This window comes from Heterocephalus glaber, unplaced genomic scaffold (genome assembly GCF_053883595.1).
Source record: "Heterocephalus glaber isolate CG9 unplaced genomic scaffold, H.glaber_assembly_v1.0 deba00001481, whole genome shotgun sequence".
In the NCBI taxonomy this organism is placed as follows: domain Eukaryota; kingdom Metazoa; phylum Chordata; class Mammalia; order Rodentia; family Bathyergidae; genus Heterocephalus; species Heterocephalus glaber.
In genome coordinates, this window is record NW_028258317.1 from 31,124,140 (window position 1) to 31,149,195 (window position 25,056).

At 42.7% G+C, this 25,056-nt stretch overlaps 1 pseudogene across 1 annotated transcript in view; it reads right to left on the minus strand.

Moving 5' to 3' along the window:
- The window catches only part of LOC106008827 (diphosphoinositol polyphosphate phosphohydrolase 2 pseudogene), a 48,663-nt pseudogene that overhangs the window by 21,915 nt on the left and 1,692 nt on the right, over nt 1–25,056 (minus strand). Inside the window, exons 2-3 of the transcript XR_002392514.2 lie at nt 7,493–7,507; nt 7,217–7,407 (exon numbers count right to left, since the gene is read on the minus strand). The product of XR_002392514.2 is annotated as a diphosphoinositol polyphosphate phosphohydrolase 2 pseudogene (transcript). The remainder of the gene's footprint in view (nt 1–7,216; nt 7,408–7,492; nt 7,508–25,056) is intronic.

The window sequence follows — 25,056 nt, forward strand, 5'->3', positions numbered from 1 at the left end:
TGCATTGCTCATTGCTCACACAGACCCTGACCAGCCTATTCCGCTACTCCTGCTGCCAGTAGTCCAACCCTCCTTCCAGGGCTGGAAGAGCAGACAGCAAGGGTAACCCCAGAAGCCTAGCCCACCAGGAAACAGAGGCCAGGAGGTTGGTGACATCATAGAAAGAATTCGCTCAGCACTGCCAGATTTGGGGAGGAGAGGGGGGGACCTAAGGGAATCCACTCCTCCCTGGATGCAGGACTACAGTACCCAGAATCCTCGGCAAAATTTCCACCTGGACTACTATATCCAGAATCCTCCATGGGACCACAAGGCTACAGGCTCTTTTTTTTTTTTTTTTTTTTTTTTTTGCTACCCAGGATCGAACTCAGGACCTTGCATTTGCAAGGCAGGCGTGGTGCCACTGAGCCAAATCCCCGGCCCCAAGACAACATATTCTTAATCTTCACAGTAATTTCCCCATGAACTACGATACCAAATATCTCTGCAAGTAGGCAGGACTGTTTACACAGAATCCTCGGGATGATTTACCCCACCCCACCCCCGGGACTACCATATGTAGAATATGACCGGGCTGCAGGGCTACATACCCAGAGTCCTAGGAGTAATTTTACCATAGATATAAACAGAATTCTACTGTGGCTACAGAAGTATGGCGTGATTTTCTCCCAGACTAACACAGAATCTTCTGATGGGGGCGCAGGACTACATACTCAGAATCATCTTTTCTTTTTTTTTCCTAACTGGACTGCCATACCCAGAATCCACCACCGTCTCGCAGGACTACTAGACCAGAATCCTCCAAAGGGCTGCAGGACTACGATACCCAGAATCCTCACCATGACTTCCTCCTGAACAACTACACCTGAAATCCTTTCTGGGGCCATAATTTTCCAGTCCTTCAAAACTACCATAATTTTCTCACAGACCACCATAACCATAAGTCTTCCACGGCCATAGGACTACAGTACCCAGAATCCTTGGAGTAATACCCCAATGCGCTATCATACCCAGGATCCACCATGCAGACATAGGCCTGCAATATCCAAGTTTTTTCCTAAGGACATTATCCAGAATCCTTGGCGTGCTTGCTTTGAAGGCTACAATACCTAGAAACTACCGCATGCTACTCTAATGGCCGTAGTACCCAGAATTTGGGGCATGTTTTCCCAAGAGCTATGGTACGCTGAAGACTGTGCCATAATACTCTCAAAAGCTACGATATGCAGAATCCCCAACAGCTTGATAGACTGCAATACCCAGAATCCCCCGCACGTTGCCGGAGCAATGACTACCAATACCCAGAAACCTCAGCGTTCTCCCCTACTAACTACAATACACCCTATGGCAGCCTATGATGCCTAGAATCTCAGATATGCTCCCAGTACAGTACCAAGGACTACATTACACAGAATCCTTGCTGTGGCCACCCGGGAAGACTACTATATCCAAGACTTCACAACAGCATCTTTTTTTTTTTTCAGAGCAGCATCTTTAAAGACTGGTATCCCAAGCCCTCAGTGTGTTTTACTAAGGACTGTAGTGCTCGGGATCCTCTGTGTCACCTCCTCCCACAAACCAGGGCTATGATACCCAAAATCTTCCACGTGCTCAAGGGCTATGATAAGCAGAGCCCCCTGCCTTGTACTGGACCTGTAATGCAGAATCTCTATGGATCCACCTCCCCCAGGACCTGAACACAGGTGTCCGTCTGGGTGTGCACAACCAGTCCTTTCTCAGATCTTTTAGCGGTATGAAGTCCCTAGGTCCTGGAGGGCTCCTTTTCCAGGCCTTGGTTTCTTTATTTTTAGGAGCTTATGCATACATTGGAAACATTTGCCATTTCTGTGATACAGGTAGTTTTCCTAGTCTGTCTTTGGACTTCACTCTGTTTTCCCTATACAAAATTTTTAGTTAGTTTTATGTGTTTTATTTTTAAATTCTGCATTTTGAGTCATACTTGAGATGTTTCTTCAATGCTTTTTTTTCTAGAGATTTTTGTGACTTTGTTTCTAACATTTAGATCTTTCAGTACTTTGATTTTTGCCAAGTTATATAAGAGCAGTACAAATCCAGCTTTAACTTTTTTGTAGTTTATATCAATTTCCCAAATCAATTTCTTTAAAAAGTCCTTATGATTTTACTCACTACTTTAAATACAATATACAAATATACAATATACAAAGCACCATATTTCATATATATTTGCATGAGTCAATTTCTAGGGTTTAATTTTTCTTTTTACTTTAGTTTATCTAATTGTGCATCACCAACATAATCATAATCTTTTAATTATGGAAGGCACATAATTTGCTAATATCTTTTAGGGGTAGCCAGAGCATGTTAACATTATTTTCAGCATTTCACTAATTACATCTGCTGCTTTGTTTTTATAAATGAAATGCTATGAATTTCCACATCAAAACTAATATTGAAATTTAATCACCTTTGTGAAATATTATATAGGTAGTGTCGGGGGAAACTTTAGGAGGTAATTAGGTCATGAATGGATTGATCCAATCATGGATCAATGGCCTTATGGTTCATGAGGAGAGTGGGTCTCTTTAAAAAGCCAACTTGGCTCAGTCTTTGCATGCACCTCTATCTTCTCTGCTCCACCCCAGGACTCTATAATGTCCCCATCACCAAGAGCCTTAACTAGCTGGGGTCTTCTTTATCTTGCACTTCCAGAACCCTGGGCTGAACAAACCTTTAGTTATTACAAATTTCCATTCTGTAATATTCAATAGTAGTAAAAGAAAACAGAGTAAGACAGGAATTACCAACTCTGCTTCCAGAGAAAAATTAAGTCTATTGATATTTTTGCTAGAACCATATTGAAATTATACATTTGAGGTAAATGACATTAAGATACTTTTATCCTTTTATATACAAGAACATTTTACATTTTTTCATTTTGTTGAATTTTCTATATGTGATGAATGAAAAAGAAAGTACCCTTAGAAGAATTTCAGCACTAATTCTACATAAAGAGTAGAGCTTTAATCCCACAACATCAAATCCTTGAATTTAAACACTATTTAAGAATATGATCAACTGGATGTCTCCCTATGATTGAGTCTTTATAGAATTAATTTTATGGCTTGTGTCTAGATGCCCCACCCACCCAAAGCCTCATGCAGTCATAGGTGGGGTTTTTTTCAGTGGTGGCTGGATCTAGAGTGTGTGACACTAGGATTGATTCATGGTGCAATGCCAGGATCAAGGGCACTAGGATTAAGGGTGTGAGTGTTATCTGCCCTAAGTAGCCTGGATAAAATGTAAGGGGTGGGAAGTGCTGTGGTTAACTCTTGTTGCTTTGCTACCTTCTGTCCACCGTGAACTGTTTCTCCTTTGCATTTTGACCCTGCTTTGGAGCCAGTCAATTATGGACTGAAACCTTTAAAAACTGTGAGCTGAATAAACCTTTCCCCCTTTAACTTTTCCCCTTTTAACTTTTTTCCCCCTTTGAGAAAAGTAACTAAGACAATTAATATGCAAATCAGAACTGGTAGTTTTTTTTTAAACTTTCTGCCTTAATTAGAATATGGCATATGGTGAAGCTGCATACATAAATACTGAATGAAATTACTGAAGGGAAAGCAATTTAGTCCTTTATTGAAAGAAAAGATCAAAAAATGTAATATTTAATGCTATTAAATATATTAATGTTATTAATATTTATTAACAAATGTATAATATATAGATACAAGTGTAACACACCTATATAAATGTAGCACACACCAAAAATGTCTGAATTTCAATACCACAATATGTCAGTGGTGCTTAGAGTGGGACATGATTTTTTTCTTTTTGATTATCTGTAGTTTCTGAGGTTTATTATATGTACATATAGATAGAACTTTTGAAGTGTTATGATTATGTTTAGATAGGAAAAGTCTGATGAACCATCACACACACACATAAACAAACATGCTTATATAGTGCATCCATAGTTCTAGTGAGACACTTAAAATTGTATGAACACTCACTATCTGCCTTTTTTGGCACTCTAAGCTCCTTAACATCAGGAACAGGATCCTTTTGGATACTCAATCTTTAAAATAAGGAAAAAGGTTGAAGTTCATGTGTATGTATATTATCACTTAATAAACAACCCTGTAATTATTATTAGCCCTGCTTTATAGAAGAGAAATTGAAGCTTAGAGATATTAAGTTACCCAGTTAAGCGATAGAGCCCAAATTCAAGGCTACCTGTGTCTATCCTCCAACCGATGATAGTACTAAATGTTGAGATCTGTTAGATGAAAGAAAGATAAGTGGGAAAAAAACCATGTAAACCTGAGAAATGTTTAAAGTTAAAATATAACGCCAATAAATACAATATAAAATCAAATATGTATTAGTTAATTAAAATATGTACATAAAATATGTACAACATGAACAAAAATGTCTCTTGCAGATATATTCAGGTGGCATCTGAATTACTATCAATTAAGAAAGTTTTAGAAGATATTCCTATGTTGGGAGATGCTTTTAAGGTGATATCAGGGCCTACCCGACTTGATTCTCATATAATATTTTATTAGGACCAGTGTTCTGATGAAGGGCCCAGTTGATGTTTTAGGAACAGAATCTTGTTTCTTTCTTTTGACATTATCTTTCATTTGGCAGCAATGCATCCCAGGGTTATATGAATAAAATAGCAATCAGATGAGATTTAGCAATGGTAGAAGAATAAATCACAAGAGAGAGGCCCTTTACTTCAATGCATTAACAAAATTCATGGATGTAAATGCAGTCCCACAGATTTTGAGGAGTGTTTCTTACTAATTAAAAGTTATGCCATTAGTTATACTTCTGGGGCAGTGTGCAGGACTATTATGATATTTTAATTAAAGAAGATAATCCCATAGGTAAATGCTAGGGGTGTACTAAGAAAGTAGGACAGGCTCAGGTTTTTATGGTACAGATGGAGTAAGTTTGATAATACCTGTTATCAAGCAACTGTGGAATGTAGGTATGAATTACAGAGCTCTTACAATCATGGAATTGAAAGGTACTTATTGTCTAAGTAGATGGCTCTAATTTTCATTCTTACTTTGCCACTCTTACTTTGACCTGATGAATACAGATTGACATGAAAAATAGAAAATCAGGGATGTATATTCTTTGAATGTTTCTTGGGACATGACTAAACAAAACTGCCCCATGTAGAGAATGGAATTTGATTTTCCTTTCTTGGATCATATATATATACATACTACTACTGGAAATACCAAATTGGCATCCAGTGAGCAAATATAGCACTTCATAATGACTGTTATTTAAATTTTAAATTACTTGATGTAAATGACCACATGTTCCATCTGGAATGAAATTTGTGGGGCTTTGTAATAATACTAGCTGGTATGGTATCAGGTAAGTTTGGGGCTTTCCTGAGTAGAAATCATTTTACAGGTGTTGACTTAGATTAACACAACTGGCATTTACATGGCACCCACTATGTGCTAGTCATCATCACTGTGGGAGAGCAGGTCCTAACCCCAAGGACCAGGTGCTGTGAGGGGCAGTGGTTATTAAGAGCCACAGTGGATATTAGGATTACAGACTGCTCCACAGACATTATATCAGAATCTGAGGCCACCATCTGAGTATCACATAAGAGGACACTGAATGTATATTTGTCAGTATTAAAGGCCAAATGTTGCATGTTATATAGTAAGTCATCGACTTACAAACAAATTTCATTCCAGGAGAATTGTTTGTCAGATTTGTTCATAAGCCAACAAAGTGAGTCACACAAAGTACACCTGTGAAAGTTCATAACTTGAATGTTCATAAGTTGGGGACTTACTGTGTTAATATTGGGACTAACATGTAAATATTAAGTTAATGTTACAGACCATACTGTGGGTATTAAATTATCACTAAAGGCAACAGTGTGGATATTATATTAGTTAAGATGCCACTGCGAGCCTGGTGTGGAGGGACATGCCTGTAATCCCAGTATTTTGGACACTGAGGGGAGAAGGATAGTAAATTCGAGGGAAGCTTGGACCACATGATGAGAACCTGGCTCAAAAAAAAACACTGTGTGGATATCATATTAGCCTTGGTATATGATAGGCCACTGTTGGGAGCAATGCTACATAATTCTAGGAAAAATCATTTGAGTAGGCCTAGTTCTCCTGCCTACAGCCCAGCTAGGACATTCCAGACATAATTGCATTTTGGCCTCTGGTCACAACTGAGACCTGAGTGACCCCCCTCCCCCCCCATGCTGCAATCTCCAGGACAAGACCACACCTATGGGAGACGCCAGGGAGGAACCAGATCTTCATCTGCATAATTCCCCATTGTTCTTAGATTTCCACTGCCCCCCAGGTTTTTGTTACACCTTGTTTATCCGAATGTGAAGTACTGAACTCTTTTTTTCACTTGTTACATCTCTTTCTCCCGATGTACTGAATAAAAGGTGCTGCAAGCTAGGGGGATTTTGTCTTTGCTGCCCAGAGCAGCACCGATCAGACCCAAAGCTCAGCTTCTTCTCGGTCTCATTTGTCCACCTTTCCTGTAATTCGCCGTGTGCTGCTGTGGCTCACAGGAGACCAGGACTTACTGCAGAGGTTCTGGTAACGTCCCCTTCCCCTGTTCCCTACAGGCCACAATATGATATAGGTAGTGAGGGGTCACAGTGAGGATACAATTATAGTATTAGGAACTGGTATTTAATAATATATTCATATCAAGAGGTCACTCTGCAGATATTTTATTAGGCTCAGGACTCCACAGTATGGTATCATGTTGGTAAACAGGGGCCACATTGTGGATATTAAATTACCCTTAGGGGCCACTGTGTAGATGCTACAGTTGAGATAGAAGCTATTCTATGGATATTAAACTCAGAAGCCACTCTGTGAATATTAAATCAGTATTAGAGGCCACTGTGTGGAGATTAATATGAGGGGTCCACTGTTACATATCATAGGCCCCTCTCTTGGTTTGACACTACTATCAGAGGCCACTGTGTGAATTGTACTTTAGTACTCCAAGGCCCAGTGGGGGAGAGCACATCACTAACTACAAGCCACAGTATGGAAATTTTCTCAGGGGACCTGCGCCTTGGGTGTCCAGTGGAAACAGTGCTCACTGTGAATAACACCCACTGAATGAAGCCCTTCCTCTCCTGAGTTCTCTAGAGACCCACCATCCAACCCACACTCAGCCTGCAGACAGGAAGCTTTGTACTCACCGTTGCACAGCCCACACAGGCACCTTCTGGTGATCAGTCCTGAGAATGAGGTGTTGGGCACTGTCCTCCATGGACTCTGGCCTCTGGCACTCTCTCTATGGCTGCATCAGGTCAGGATAGGTGGGAGCACACGCCCTCTAGTGACCTTCAGGACTCAGCACAGGAGACTAGCTGACTCCCAGTTTGTTTGCCTTTGAATCGGAAAATCCCATTTCAAGAGAAAAGCAGTAATATACTTACACAGTTCTCCCACAGGGGTTTAAAGACAGTCCTCACTTTTTGGATCAGGAACTGAAAAAAAAAAAAAAAAAAAGACTTGAAAAACCTAAGGTTTAAGCAGGGAACCATCCCACAGTATGTAGATGATATACTAATTTACATCCCGTTAAGACTCTAGCCTTATTTCCAGTTCTGGAGGAACCATTAAAACCAGTCTATACTCCCCAACAAAATAAATGAGGCTCAGGAATAAGGGGGAATTAAAAAGGGACTCTGGTGGTACTTAGAAAACAAAATGGTCAAGTTAACAGAAATATTATACGCAGTCAGATAGGGCTGGACCCCAAACAAAGTCAGTGCAAACGATGAAAATATATTACAATCATGGCTGGAGATACATCTGTTGGAGACCAGGCCTCAACATAAAGATGAAATAACCAGGCCTGCATACTTCCCCAAAGGACAAGATAAGCAGTAACACTTGGCCTAATGAAGTCTAGATAGACATGTTAGCCCAGTGGGTGACCAAGACCTCTGGACCATTATTTCCTAGAAAAAGTCTTTTTTCTTTCCATGTGCACTTGTTATGTGACTTACTCCCTGATGGGATCATTATTACCTAAGTGACTATACTTGTAACCTTATTGGTTGTTCATAGCTTTAACCCACGTTGTACCCACATGGTTTTTGCTCTATAAAACTTTCCCTGAAAAGTGGGGTCTCTGGCTACCCATTTGGGACCACTCTTGCCTCTCAGGAGCTATCCTCTCAATAAATATTTCCAACTCTTAACCTCTGTTGTCCCTAGAATTCACTCTTCAATTTTAGAGAACACAAACTCAGTGTATCTGACATTTAATATCAGGAGTTATAATATTTCCCTTATATCATATTTGGATGTCCTGATATCATTTCCTATATCAAGGGGATACAGTGGAAGACTATAAAAATAATGCATGATTCCTTCCATATAAGAAGAGATGCTGCATTAAAAATGCTCCCTCAGGGCTGGGGATTTAGCTCAGTGGTTTCGCCACCTGCTGCACAAGCGCAAGGACCTGAGTGAGATCTCTGGTACCAAATAAATAAATAAATTAATTAATTAATTAATTAATTAAATTAAATAGAGTAAAAATGGTCCCTCAAGTTTTCATAGGAGTACGACTAGCAGCAACCTCCTGACAGGTTGACAAAACTTGCCCACTCTGTGCCTAAAGTAACCCAGGCCAGCCCAAACCACCTCCTTTATTAGAATCTGTACAGAGGAGACAGACATACCCTGGAGAGGACTGACAATTGAACTTTACCCATATGTCACCATGTGAAGGATTTAAACAGATGTTGGTCCTAATTGACACCCTTACAGCCTGGATTGAAGCCTATCCCACCTGTTCTAAAATGGCTACAGAAGTAGTCAAGATGTTTCTTATAGAAGTCAGCCAAGCATTGTGGTGCATGCCTGTAATCCCAGCACTCAGGAGGCTGAAGCAAGGGGATCACCATGAGTTCAAAGCCAACCTGAACTGCATACCAAGACCCTGTCACACACAAAATAAATTATCCCTAGATTTAGATGACCCCAGTCCCTGCTCAGTGACAATGGATCTTCTTTTATCTCCAAAAAAACTCAGGGGATAGCAAGGGCTTTAGAAATAAAGTACCACCTCCATTCCTCCTGGCAGCCCCAAACTTCTGGAAAGGTAGAGAGAGCCAACCAGACCCTAAAGGGAGCTCTGACAAAACTTTGCCAAGAGATGTCTGAGTCCTGACTCCAATTGCTGCCAATAGCACTCACAAGGGTTCATAACATGCACCAAACTGGTCTGGTTTTGAGCCCATTTGAGATGTAACATGGGAGGCCATTTATATTCTCTGATATGATAGTAGACCCAGAGACCAGGAGGCTCTTACAATATCTCACTAATCTGAGCCAAGTACAACAGGCTATTCAAATGTATGGGAACAGAGTCCTGCCAGCCCCTGGCCCAGGAGTACCACCTACTATCTGTACTGGAAACCAAGTGCTCATAAAAACTTGGGGAGAGGGGACACCCACTGACCAATTAATGCCCAAATGGAAAGGCCTCCTCACAGTAAACCTTGCCACACCCCTGTTGTGCCCAGATTGTGAAGTCCCAAAGACCACCAGGAGGCCGTTTCCGATGTAAGCACACGAGGGTCGTTTATTCAAGCTTAAGCAGGGACTCTCAATTGTCACCGACACAGCGGATCGAGATTGAGAGCTCTGAGTCCCAAACTAGCAGGGTTTTTATTGAGAATACAACAAGCTTTGGTTATTAGTAGCCAGGTGATTGGTTAATACTTAATACATATGAAGTGTAGGGTTTTGGTTGGCTAGGCTTTGGGGGTCGAAGGGGATTACGTATTGGTTTTTGTAAGGGAGAAAGGGGCAAAGATTAACGGCCGATTGTCACATACTGATCGTTAGCAGACCCACTGACTAATGGCCGCATCTATCTTGTGTGGATAGTTAGCTCATTAACTGCTTATCTTATAGATAGTGTGCCTGGAACGCTCTTTCCCCGGGTACACAGGTGGTTGGGTAATAAACTCAGGAATTTCAAGTGGTGAATTTCTAGTTTAAGCACAAATTTGAGAGAACAAAGGAGACGGCTCCAAAATGGAGTCATTTTGGTCCCACACCCCCACAGATATAGATAATTGGATTCATCTTTCCAGAATACAGGGAATCCCATCTGCAGTAAAGGTGGCACTGCAGTAAAGGTGACATGACCTGTTAATTAAAAGATCCTGGAATGCATGTACAGAACAGTTCCCAAAGCCCTGCACATGGTCTTCTCATGAGAACTCAAGCAGGTTTTCAATAGGATGGCCTGGACCTGACCTCAGCCTGAGGCGTGGGATCCCAGCACCACTTCTTGGACCTGTAATGTAAAAGTTCTCATGGGTTTCCTTGAGATTTGGACAATATAAAAGGACACGGACACCAAGAGATTGCTAATGTGGCTTTCCTCACAATAGCCCACTCTGCTTTCTCCAGGGTGTTCTTTTATCTTGTTTTTTCTCTTTTACTTGGCCCAAGCTTGCCTTGCAGAGCCAGTTTCCCCCTCACTCTTCACTTTTACTTTCTCAAATAAACTTGGCCACAGCTATTTTGTTCATTTTTTTCAATTCTTTGCTTAAGACTAGAAGAACCTAGAATCTAACTCCAGAAGGGGAGGCAAACAACCCAGAATCCATTAACATTTATGTGGCAAGCTACTTTTAGAAGGAGCTACCCAATAATGCTAGAATCTGACCACACTTCCCTTCCCAGCCAGTCGAAGCTATGCCTATCTGTGTTGGGAGCAATGCTACATAATTTTAGGGAAAAATCATTTGATTAGGCCTAGTTCTCCTGCCTACAGGCCAGCTATGGCATTTTGAGACATAATTCCATTTTGGCCTCCAGTCACAACTGAGACCTCAATGATCCAGCATGCGGTGATGCTCTAGGGCAAGATTACACCAGCTGAAGACATCCTGAGAGGAACAAAATCTTCATCTAGTCAGTTCCTCATTGTTCTTGGATTGTTACACTTTGTTTATCCTGATGTACTGAATAAAAGGTGAGGTAAGCTGGGGGCTTTCCTCTTTGTTGCCCAGAGCAGCACTGATCAGACCCAAAGCTCAGCTTCTTCTCCAAGTCTCATTTTTTCTACCTTTCCTATATAATAAGTTAATTTGCCTTGTGCTGCTGTGGCTCACAGGAGACTAGGACTTACTGCAGAGGTTCCAGTAACATCTCCTTTCCCTGTTCCCTACATATTTCCCTATCTCAACTTTATGAACAAAACCTCAATCACACAAGAAATAGTATCTTCCATATAAGAAGAGATGCTGCATTAAAAATGCTCCCACTGAACAGGAAAAAAATTTATCAGGTATTCCTCAGACAAAGGACTAATATCTAGAATATATAAAGAACTCAAAAAAATCAGACCCCCCAAATTTAAAGACACAATCCTAAAATGGCCATCTGAAATGAACAGACACTTCTCAGATGAAAAAGTACTAACAGAAAATAAATATATGAAAGATGTTCAACATCACTGGTCATTCAAGAAATGTAAATTAGGGTGGGCCTAGTGGTGCATGCCTATAATCCCAACACTCAGGAGGCTGAGGCAGGAGGATTGCTGTGTGTTTGAGATCAGCCTGGGCTACATAGTGAGTTCAAGGCCAGTCTGATCTATATAGTGAGACTCTGTCTCAAAAAACCAAAAAAAAAAAGGAAAGAAAGAAAATAAAGAAATGTAAATTAAAACAGTACTGATATTCCATCTCACTCAAAAAAGAATGGCTACCATCAAAAAAATCAACCAATAACAAATCCTGGCAAGGCTGCTGGGGGGAAAGGAACCCTTCTCCATTGTTGCTAGAAGTGTAAATTGGCACAATCGCTATAGAAATCAGTATGAAGATTCTCCAAAAACCTAAAATTAGAGGTTCCGTTTGACCTAGCTGTTCCCTTTCTAGATATCTTTCTAAAAAAGTTAAAAGCATCATACTACAGTGATATGTACATATTCATGTTTATAGCAGCACAATTTGTAATAGCTAAATCTTGGAAACAGCCTAGATAGCTATCAACAGATGAATAGACAAAGAAAATGTGGTATTTATATACATTGGAGTACTACTCTGCCATAAAAAATGATAAAATGGAGTCAATTTTAGATAAATGGATGCACCTTGAGAAAATTAATGTTAAGTGAAATAAATCAGACATACAAGTTTAAATATTGCACTGCTTCTCTTTTGTGAGAAACCCAAAGGAGCAAAGTGGAGGATAGATATTGGGAAGTAGGAAGAGCATGTTCAAATGGGAAGGGGAACAAGGAAGAGTGAAGAGAAGGAAAGGAAAGGGGATTTTTAAAAAGAGAGAATGGAAGGGAACATGGAAACAAAGCTTTTATAAATGAGGAGGGGAAGAAAAGTTGAAGGGAGGGTAACGGAATGGGGAAAAATGAATTTTAAAAATTAAAAAACATTTTAAAAAACAAAGTGATGCCAATGGGCCCATGCCTCCCTCCACTGCTTTATCCTGCTTCCAAGAAGCAGAATACCCTGAAGCTTGACTTTTGATGGTAGAGCTGTGAGCAGATAGCAGGATAAAAAAGATGGATTTGTTGACATGCAGCAGCTGGTCAAGAGAAAGGACTGTTGATGTTTGTGTGTCATGAGGAATAGCAAGGAGTGCTGTGAGCAGACTCAGCTGCTGCAGACTAAAGCAACAAGAGAACCCAATGGCTAGACATGATTTTCTATCTCTTAACTGAATGACCCTGGTCCTGTGGACCATCATCTTATTCCTGGCCACTTTGTTTCACATGCTCAGGTTCATTTACTTGCCACTGACTGAATAAAAGGAGGTCATTTTGGGGGGGTAAAAAAGGTAAAATGATTTACTCAAGGCTAGCACTGAGAAGATGGAGAGATTCATTTTTCTCAAATCACCATCTCACCAGATACAGGTATTTTGGGGTCTTTTATATCAAGGAACAGTAAGAGAGGGAATACAATGGAACAATAGACTTGTTCAGGCTCCTTCTGTCCCTTCCTGGACTGAAACTATCCTCCCTTGCCTAAGGGCATGAATTTGGGCTTGACAGCCTGGTGCTAGGATCTGCATATTCCATCAATTCATCTGGGCAGAGGAAATGTGAGGGTAGCTGTTTATGACCTAGGCCTAAAGAGATTTGTAGAAGTCACTTATTTTAAAAACAAATCTAATTTTTAAAGTTTCATTTTGTGGTGGCACTGAGAACTGACAACTGAGACAAATACAAGAATGCTTGAATGTGAAATGACCTGCCCTCCCACACTTAAACACAAATATTCTTAACATCTCAACTATTAAGCAAATGCAAATGCTTAATGATGTTCCCCTTCACTCCTACTCCAATACCTATTATCAATATAATCTAAGGTAACAAATATTGGTAAGGATGTGGAGAAACTGGAACCCTTATATATGATGCAGCCTGTATATGAAAATAGTATGGCACTGCCTCAAAGAATTGACATAGATTTACTATACTGCTCAAACCTTCCATTCCTACATACTTATCCCAAATAACAGAAAACGTGTTCAAACAAAAATGAATATGTTCTTTGTATCTGTCAAGGCCATAGCATTAACCCTAACCCCAACTCTTGTTCTTATCTGTGGTGTGCCCTCTCATCAACCAGCCTCCCCATCTGTCCTGGCCCCTCTCCAAACATATAGATGCCTCATTACCTGATGTTCCCCACATTCCTACTCCTCAGGTCTCAGGGGTGCCTAGGGCAGGCTCAGCTGGGAGAGTGAGGCCTGGGGTCCTGAGTGGGGGTAAATGAGGATGATAAGTCCTCAGGCCACAACCTTCTCATGGACTAGATCCTAGACAAGGGCCAAGGCTATGGGGGGCCCCTTGAGTGTAATGGAGGGGGACTCTCCTGCTGCTTTCCATGCAGCCCCACCCTCTCCCATGACCCAGCACTGTACTGCCCACTCCTGAGGCACCCCAGCCACGTCCCTCCTCTACTGAGTGCACTAGAGAGTATAAGATATGTGTATGATTGCAGTAGAAAAAGACAGGGAATACATATGACTGCAGTAGAAAAGACATAGGCTGCCAATGCCAGAAATAGTAGGAAAAGGACTAAATATGCCTGTACTAGGAATACTGAGATGCATATGCCTGTATTAGGATGAGAAGGGAGGCATAGTCATGCAGTCAAGGGGACAGGTTATGCACATGACTACAGTAGAGAGGACAAGGGATATGTTTACCTGCAGTAAAGTAGACATGGGTGTTATTCCTGGCCTAAGTGAGATCTTCATAAGCAAACAGGTTGCAAACAAGTCACTCTCAGCAAACAACAGGCTATTTCTCAGTAAACAAGACAATCTCCCTCGTGCCAAGAAGTCCAGTCTTAGAACACCTATACTAACTGTCCTTGAACCCTCCATTATAAACATTTATGATCATACCCCCCTTTTAGGCCTATACAAGCCTAATTCCCTTCCCAGCTAACTCAAAATATCTCTCTTTTGATGTTAGCCCATCCACCCAGGGATGAAATCTCTCCCAGTTAGCTGCTGATACTAATCTCTTGATGTCAGCCTATCTACATATGAATGTAACAGATTTCACTTTCCTTAGCTAGCTGCTAAAATCTATCCCTGATTGTAGTCTCTGTTCATTGGAAAAAACTTTTCTTTTTCCTCGCAAAGCCTGTCTCCCAGCAAGTGGTTTCATGAACCCTGTTTATAACATTGTGGTGCCATGACTCGGAACAGGGTACTCTCCTTGGAGAGTTTAATCCTCTATCTAGAATGCCACTGAAGCTATTTACAACATAGATCTCTGGATTTTGCTTCATCACTCCAGGTAAGCTGCTCAGCTCCATTCTTTAGGCTTCAGATTGGGTAAGGCATTTTTCCTACCCCCTAGCCATCTCAGCCCTGCTTTTCCACTCCTCGTGCCTTTTTATGGTCTCTGTGGCTTTAAGATCTCTCTCTCTCTCTCTCTCTCTCTCTCTCTCTCTCTCTCTCTCTCTCTCTCTCTCTCTCCACGTGGTAGCTTTAAAAGCCATCCCTTTACCTACCAGTGCAGCTGTCACAGCTGCAGCTCCCACTACAACTGCTTCATAGTTCTGCCTCCTCTCCCTCCCCCTCCCCCTCCCCCTCCCTCCCCTTCCTCCCCCTCCCCCTCCCCCTCCCTCTCCCTCTCCCCGTCTCTCCTCCCTCACCTACCAGGACAGAAAGAGATCCATCCCATTTTTCTGTGCCATTTTACTTTTTTTCTGTACTGGGTATCAAACTCAGGACCTTGTGCTTGCCAGGCAGGCATGATACCATTGAGCTACATCCTTGGCCCTTTCTGTGCCATTTAAAACCCAGCACTGGTCACAGAAATCTTGGGAAAAGAACTGTCTTTTCCTTTTGGTAGTGGGCCAATCATGGTGATGACTGTCTTGGCCACTACTCACATCCTCCCACAGTTAGAGATGTCTAGTTGTTGACTCTATTGCTATTCTCTCACATCGGGCATGACAAAGCTTACCTCATTCTGTCCTGATGGGGAATCATCCTTTTTTTATCCCTCCTTCTTCTCCTTTAGCATGCCTATTAAAAAAATCTGAAATCTCGCTGCCTATATCCTGATCTGAAGCCTAAGTGTCTGATATTCTTCTGTAACACTGCATGGCCACAATATAAACTAGAAAATGGCTCTCAGTGGCCAGAAAATGGTACTTTTTATTTTTCTATCCTGCTGGACTTAGACAACTACTGCCAAAGGCTAAACAAATTGTGGAAGTTCCCTATCTTCAGGCATTCTTTATACTTCATAACGTTCCCATTTTGTGTACTTAAATCTTCTCAGATCCTTCTCTCCTTTCCATCTAAACCACTTCTACCTGAAAATCCTTGACAGTCCTTCCTAACAACAGACCCAATTGACCTCACTGTTCCCTGGCAGCTCCCAGTGCCTCCTCCCAAAGCTGCAGGCACTGCTCCCCCTCCCTCCCCAGAGTCTCCCACTGTGATTGCAGTAACTGCTCCTCCCCTTCCCCCCAGAGACTCCAGTCACAGCCACCTCTCCTTCCCTCTCTGAGCCTCCTGTCACTGCTTCTGTACTCCCTGTAAAAGCTCCCATATACCCAATCCTGCCCTCTGGAACTGACTCTCCCCTATATGCTATGCCCAATTCAACCCTGCCCCATACCTGATCTGGACTGCAGTTTGGAGCCCCTTCCCTACCTCCTGCTCCCTAATACCCAGTTTGACAGGTGGCAGGAGCAGAGGGGATAGTTTGGGTCCATGTTCCCTTCTCCCTGTCTGATCTCTTTCAGATCAATCAGCATTTAGGTTCCTTTTTCACAGACCTTACTAGATATATACAAGAGTTCCAATATCTCACTCAGTCTCATGGCCTTACCTGGGATGATCTAAATGTTATCCTCTCCTTATCCGCTCACTAAAGGGAACAAGGACATGTCTGGTCTTTAGCTTAGGTTGCTGCAGACTTAATCTTCAAGAGGGCACTATGGTCATTCCCCAAGCCAACCCAAATTGGTATTTTAACTGGTTAGATGGGGAAGGACAATCCCTGGGTCACAGAAGCCATAACTATAAGGTTACTTGTTTAGTTGAGGGACTCTGGAAGGCAGCACACAGAGGAGTTAATTATGAAAAACTTAAAACACCCAAAGGATGAAAATCTGGATCTATTCATAGCCCATCTATCTGCTGCCTTCAGGTGTTATACAGCCCTAGATGCAGGGGGCCCAGAAGGCCAACTTATTTTAAAGTTGCATTTTATTACTCAATCTGCCCCAGATATTTGTAAAGAGTTACAAAAACTGGAAAATGGTCCTCAAACTTTACAACAGGAATTATTAAATTTTGCTTTCAAAGTATTCAATAACAGAGATGAACATGCTTGACAACAGTGTATATCTGAGCTGCAAATGCTGGCCTCCACCATAAGAAATCCTACAGAGTTGACTGCCAAGATAACTAATAAAGGATCAAAGGCTTCCCAGACTTGGGGTACTCCTCCACGGCCATGTTTAAAATGCCACTGGAATGGTCTTTGAGCTAGGGAATGCCCACAGCCTAGTGCTCCCTCCAAGATGTGTCCTTTGTGTGGGGATCTACATTAGAAGTCTGATTGTCCAGTGCTAGCAGCTGCCCCTGCTGCTTCTGGTCTACAACCCCAGGGACCCCCAACTGGCTCCTTCCCAGATGTTCTTGGGCTGGCCAATGAGGACTAATGCCATCTGGAGCCACCATGCCTCTGGACCATTTCAGACACTGAGCTCTGAGTAATTCTTACAGTGAAGGGTAAGTCCATCTCATTCCTCCTAGACACAGCCACTACCCACTCTATCTTGCCTTCTTTTTGAGGACCAACCCCTTGGCCCCAATTACTGTTGTGGGAATTGACAGCAAAGTCTCCAGACCTTTTAAGATGCCCCCAATTTGGTGTTAATTGGGCCAACACTTTTTCCCACACTTACTTTCAGTTATTCCTACTTGTCCTGTTACCCTTTTAGGATAAGTATCTTAGCTAAGCTGTCAGCCACTCTGACCATCACTGGGACACTGCCAGCACTTATAGCTGCTCTGGTCTCTCCTTCCCTGCCTCCTCCCAAGGCTCCTATCATCTCTCCTCATCAACTCCAGAGTCTGAGACATTTCCATCCCACCTCCTACATTCACCCAACAACCTCTTACCATCCCTCTCAAGCCAAACCACCCCTACTCTGCCCAATGACAATATCCCACCCCTGACCCAGCTTTAAGAGACTTACACCCTATTATCTCTCACCTATTGCAGCACAGTTTACTAATTCCTGGCAATTCCCCTTACAATACCCCCATTCTCCCAGTACAAAAGGCAGATGGCTCTTATAGGCTGGTATAAGATCTCTATGCTATTAATCAGATTGTTCTCCCTATACACCCTGTGGTGTCAAATCCCTGCACACTTGTATCTTCTATCCCTTCAACCACCACTCATTACTCCGTTTTAGATCTGAAAGATGTATTTTTCACTGTTCCCCTATACTCCTCCTCACAGCCTTTGACTTCACCTGGACAGATCCTAATACCCATCAGTCCCAACAGCTGACCTGGACTGCCTTGCCTCAGCGCTTCTGGGATAGTTTCTACTATATTGGTAAGGCCCATTCATATGATTTATTCTCCTTTCATCTCTCCTTCTCTCATACAGTATGTAGATGACCTCCTCCTCTGCAGTCCCTCCTACGAGGTGTCCCATAAAGATCTCCTCTTATTACAGCATCTAGACTCCAAGGGATATCGTATCTCCCCTTCTAAGGCCCAAACCTCTTCCTCATCTGTCACCTATCTGAGCATCATTCTCTTCAAACATACCTGAGACCTACCTCCAGATTGCATCCACTTAATTTCCCAGATTCTAGTTCCCACTACCAAACAACAGCTCATTTCCTTTCTCAGCATACTAGGATATTTCTGTCTCTAGGTTCCCAGTTTTGCTCTCCTCACCAAACCCCTCTACAAACAAAAGGACATCCTGCTGGGCCCTTAGATCACAAAGCCTTCCCTCACTCATTCTTTCACACCTTCAAAGAGGCCCTAAAAACGGCCCCCTCTTTGGCCCTCCAAGACCACACCCAACCCTTCAGCCTTTGTTCAGTAGAGTACAGGGGATGTGCAGTGGGTGTTCTGACCCAAGGTACCAGCCTATGGCCAATTGTGTTTCTGTCCAAGCAGCTTGATCCCACTGTCACAGGCTGGCCACCATGCCTAGGAGTGGCTGCCACTGCAGCCCTGCTACTCCTACAGACATTCAAAATCACCAGACATGCCTCACTCACCTTTACTCTTTTCACAATCCTTCAGGGACTTGTGTCTTCATTCCACCTATCACACTTTCTCTCTGCCCCTTGCCTTATTCAACTCTATGCACTTTTCATGGAGACTCTCATGGTTACAATCACCCTGAGTCCTGATTTTAATCCAGACACTCACTTTATCAATCCACCACTCCTTTCTAAAAATCCTGAATCACAAGACTGATATACCTAGCAACCTCTCTGATACACCTAGCAACCTCTCCTTTTCCTCACATTTCCACCTTCCCTCTTCCCAACCCTAACCACACCTGGTTCACTGACTGGAGTTCATACAAGCCCACCCCTAATTCCCCTGCCAGAGTGGGATACACTATTGTCTCCCAAAACTCTATCATAGAAGCTGTACCTCTCCCTCCTTCCACTACCTCTAACAGGCTAAACTAACAACTCTGACCTGTGCTCTTATACTAGCTAAGGGCTTACAAGTTAACATCTATATAAACTCAAAGTACTCATTTCATATATCACACAATCATGCCACCATCTGGGCAGAAAGAGGGTTCCTCAATTCCCAAGGGTCTTCAGTCATTAATGTCCGACTCATTTAAGCCCTTCTTCAGGCTGTTGTCCTACCTACATTGGTGGTTGTGCCTCACTGCAGGGACACCAGAAACTTTCATATCCCACAGTTGCAGGAAATACTTTTGCAGATAAGACCACAAAAGAAGGTACTAATCTCTCCCTCCATGCCCCCAAGGGTCAATATTTTCCCTTTATAGCTTCACTCCAGGCTATTCTCCTTCCAAGCACCAACAATTATCAGGACCTCCCCACCAAAAATGGATGGTTGCTAAGTTAGGGAAAATTCTTCCTCCCTGCCTCACAGGCTCATGCCATTCTTTCTTCTCTTCATGACAATTTTCATGCAGGCTACAAACCCCTAACCCATCTGCTTGAGCCTTTTATCTGTTTTCCTTTCTGGAAGACCTTCCTCAAAACTATCACCACTCACTGTTCTGTTTGCCAGGTAACCACACCTCAGGGCACCTTGAGGCCCACTCCTTTCCCTACACATCAAGCTTGAGGGTTTTCCCCAACTTAGGACTGGAAAATTGATTTCACTCACATGCCATGAGTATGAAAGTTAAGATATCTCCTGGTCTGGGTTGACACCTTCATGGGGTGGAGAGAAGCCTTTCCCACAGTCTCAAAAAAAGCCTCTGCAGTTGTTAACTCCTAGCTGATATCATCTCTGGTTTGGGCTTCCCACTTCTATTCTATCAGACAATGGCCCAGCTTTCATTAGTCAAATTACCCAGGAGGTATCTAAGTCACTTGGTATACAATAGAACCTTCATACCTCCTACCAGCTTCAGTCATCCAGGAAGGTAGAATGGGATGCCTCCTTAAGGCCTACCTTACCAGGCTCATGCTCCAACTTCATAAAGACTGGGTTTCCCTGCTTCCCATTGCTCTCCTCCACGTCAGAGCCATGCCCAGAGAACCTACAAGGTATAGTCCATTTCAGCGTTTATATGGCCCTTTTTACTTGGGGCACATCTCAGCCAGTAACCTAACCCCATTGGAGACTATCTCCCTGTCCTACAACAAGTCCTAAAAGACATAAGACATGCTATAAACCTTCTCCTCCCTTTTCCCAACACCCAGCCTCACAAAGATAACTGGGCTAATAAAAGGATTCTAATATATAAAAAAAACTTTAATCCCTAGTCCCTATAGGCTAAGTAGAAAGGAACTCTTTTTACTAACTATAGCACTCTAACAGCATCTCCATGATCCTCCTCAGTGGGTTTATTGATCTAGGGTGAAGCTATGCCCAGCAGACAACTAGCTTGACCCCCTCCTTGTGGAAATCAAAAGTAATCTCCCCTATTTCTCTCAGGCTGACCAGAATTCCAGAGGATATATAAATGCCTTGCTTTTGTTTGTCTTGTTATTTTATTTACTTTCTTCATTTAGTCTGCTGTGACCTTACTTGGTTCCCCTCCCAAACTTCCACTCTAGAGTCATATCTTACATGGATAGAAGATTTCTGTTTTAGGGCACTCTGTGTGACTTTTTTCTAGAAGAGGTCATTTTCTTCCTTCTTTCTTGCCCTCCTCCTGCTCAGTGATTGATAGCAAGGACCTTAAACATCCTGTCTAAAGCACCAACTCAATTGTCTTTTGCCTCAGGGATGGAATCACTTCTCACACTCACATGCTGGATATCTTTGTGGTCAGCCAACCCCCCCATTATTCCTAATTAATTTTACAAAACTTTACAGTTAACCTATTCCCTGCTGGATCAGTACAATCTGCCCTTAGCCAAAGACTGCTGGCTCTGTATTTCCATGTCTACAGCCATCTATATGGCCATCCCAGTTCCTCCTCAGGTCTGGGCCCTTACCAATCTTACATATCATCTCCCCAAAATGATAGGGAAATGAAGGACCCACTCTAACTCCTCAACAAAATGTCAGTGGCCACTTTCCCCCTCACTGACAAAAGACCCTCAGTCAAAATGTGCAACCCAACTCCTCTAATCCTATTTTGCTAATAATGTTAAATTTGAAAGCTCAACTAAGCCCATACATGGCCCATAACCACTGATACTACTAGTTATGCTTTGTGTCTAGATGTCATCCCAAAACCTCATGTGGTCATAGGCTTTTTCTGAGGTGCTAAATCTAGAGTGTGTCATGCTGGGATTAAGGGCATGTGATTACTAAACCACATGATTGGTTTAGCACCCCTCAAATCCTGGTAGTCTGAATAAGATAAAAGGGGCAGGAAGATACTCTTAAGGTGTCTTGTTGCTTTTGCTGCTTCCACTGCCATGAACTATCACCCCTCTGTCACCCTGCCTTGGAGCCAGCCAATTATTGACTGAAACTTCTACAAATTGTGAGCCAAATAAACTTTGCCCCCTTTAACTTTGGTTGTTGAATATTTTGTCTCAGTAATGAGAGAAAGGTAACTAACACAGAAATCTGGTACCACAAGTGGGGTTATTGCTGTGACATTAGCTGGCCATATGGCTCAAGAGCCTCTGGGACTGGCTTGTGGGAAGGGGAAGAGTTAGGAAAGGTTCAAAGATGCTGGGTGAAGAAGTAGAGCTGAAACACCTTAGGCTGCTCTGTGTGGTAGATTCTTGTCAGAGCTCAGAAGACCAAAAACCCAGTAAAGACCACGCTCGGGAGGTTTCTGCTGGGAAGAAGGACTGCACTGGCTGTTGGGCTCCAGATGATGTGTGTTATGGCTTGGCAGAAAGTTTGTCTGCATTTTGTTCATGTCCAAAGACTTTGCCTGAGACTAAGACTAAAGGGAGTGGACTAATTAATCTTGCAGAAAAAAACTTCAAAGCAGTCTAATGTTGAGGCAGTAGCATGGCTACTGTTGGGGGCTTTTAGCCAGATCTATGTTGAGAGTCAAGAGCAGAGAGGCCAGCACAATGATTTAAAACGTTTTTAGTTTGGCCAGAAAGGAAGTTCTAGTAAAGCTGTGAACTACAAAAATAGAGCAGAGGTCTTGAATGTTGAGAAAAAACAGAAGGATAGAAAAGATGGCCTAGGGGCATCACAGGAAGCAGCACAACTCCACACTTTGCAGCCTCAGAGTTGTAAAGGTGAAAGAATTTGCTTTGCAAAGAAAGCACCAGAGGACCATGTTCCAGAATGGTGGCAGCCTAGAGAATTTGCTCCTCATAATTGGATTCAGGGCTATTGCACTCAACCCCTAAGCCAAGAGAGAGGGAAGCCTGGCTACTGCTCCAGCTGGCAGCTGACCATGGTATAATCCATGTGGCACTGATTTTAGGCACATACAGAATGGAAGAGGTGTGGGGTCAGGAAGGCTGCCACCCAGATTTCAGAAGAAGGCCTTGGAGGCCAGACAGTGTGCCCCTGAGAGTGTAATGTGTGAAGCTGTGAGTGTGAAGCCAAAGATGCTGTGGAGACCCCAGAAGTTTGGAGAAGTCAGGAACATGGATTGCCTGAGGAAAGCTGTAAAAAGGGAGCACAGCCAGCCCAAGAGAAAAGCCATGGGAGCTACAACCACCAGAAGTGCCATAGGGGCAGAGCCACCAAAGCCCTTTGGAGTTCACAACTTGCCAGAGATTGCTGGGGATGCTGGAAGTGTAACTGCAGGATTTAATGTTTCCACTGATGGATTTTGGATTTGCTTTGGTCTCATTCCTTTGTATCCATCTGTCCGTAGCTTTTGGAATGGAAATGTCTATCTTGTGCCATTGAATGTTTTGGAAGCATTTAACTTTCTTTTCATTTGTACAGGGGCTTGCAGCTAAGATTTGTCTTAAATCTCAGAGGAGACTTTGGACTTGGACTTTTCAACAATGCTGAAACTGTTAGGACTTTGGCAACTTTTAGAGATGGACTAAATGCTTTTTTGCATAAAGGAATGTGCATGAGTCTTTGAAGAATCAGGGGAGGAATGTTATGGTTTTTGTCTAGATGGACCCCCCACACACACACACACCAAAGCCTCATGTGGTCATAGGCTTTTTCTGAGGTGCTGAATGTAGAGTGTGTGGTTCTGGGATTAAGGGCATGGAATTACTAAACTGCATGAGAGGTTGGTTTCTCAGCCCCTAAACCCAGTGGTCTGAACAAGAAAAAAGGGCCAAGGAGATACTCTTAAAGTCTCTTGTTGCTTTTGCTGTTTCTGCAGCCATGAACTATTGCCCTTCTGCCACCTTGCTTGGAGCCAGCCGTTTATGGGATGAAACTTCTACAAACTGCAAGCCAAATAAACCTTTCCTCCTTTAATTTGGGGTGTTGGTTATTTTGTCTCAGCAATGAGAGAAAAGTAACTAACACACTACTCTAACCTTCCAAGCCATTTGCATTCAACATAATCTGTCCTCTGGTATATCACTAGGACATCTACTCCTCCACCAGTGTAACTATACACTACTATTTCTGGTATCAAGCAACTATATCAATGACCAGGTTACTCAGGATGCCCCATTCACTCAGCCTGTTCATTGTTTTGGCCCTCCAAAAGTTATAACAACAATACTGCTACATGAACAGGGTTCTGCAACACCCACCATTTCCCATGCATACCTTTACTCCCATGAGTCCCTTGTTATAAATCTCTCACTTGCTCAGATTGTCTCTTCTTGCCTACCTTTAACCATTCCTCACAATGTGTTCTAATAGGCAGTAAAAGATTTTTCCTACAGTGGGAAAATAAGACAATAGGCGCCAGTCAAATCTCCTGCCAGCCACTGACAGGTGCTGCTCTGGCAGGCACCCTTAGCATGTAGGAAAGAGAAAACAGAAAACAAAAAAGTCACCTACCTCTTTAACCAATCCACAACCAATTCTGTTGTTCTTTAACTTTAAATCCACATCCAATTCTGTTTACCCAGCCAACGCGTCTTTTTCCTTTGTGGGATTCCCACCTACTTGTGCCTTCCCACTAACTGGACCAGCACTTGCACACTGTACCTTAGCCCAAATACAGATACTGCCCCAAGAAACCAGAGCCTGCCTGTCACCGTTACAGCCAGGTCTGACAGCATAGAGTCATACACTTAATGGCCTTGCTTGTTGGTCTAGGCCTCACTGCTCCTGTAGGGACTGGCAAGGCAGGTTTAACTACTTCACTAACCCAGTATCACTTTCTCCCTCAAGATCTTTCTGACAGCCTCAAAGAAATAGCCGATTCCATTCTCACTTTACAGAACTAGACAGACTCCCTAACAGCAGTGGCTTTACAGAATGGACAAGGCTTGGATCTTCTAATTGCTGAGAGAGACAGATTATGCATCTTTCTAGGAGAAGAATGTTGTTTTTATTCCAATCAATCAGGCATAGTACGGGATGCAGCTAAGAAACTAGCAGACAAGGCCTCAGAAATTAGAGAGCACTTGTTTAACTCATGGACTGATATTTGGGACTGGATTACATGGCTTCTTTCATTTACTGGACCTGCCTGTATCATTCTCCTCCTATTTGGGCCATGCCTCTTCAAACTTCTTTCACAATTCTTACAGGATCACCCATATACAAACAATCACCAATAGACAGATGCTGGCCCTGGCCAGTCCTCTATATGCTCCCGTTCTCCAAGATTTTTCTTCCACATAGGCTGTCCTTACCACCCATTTGTCACACACAAAACAGCCATGAGAAACTCTGTTCACTTCCCTGGCCCCCCCGCCCCCTTTCTGTATATAACAACAAAAAGACCGGGAACGTCAGGCCTGGCCTAAGTTAGATCTTCACAAACAAACAG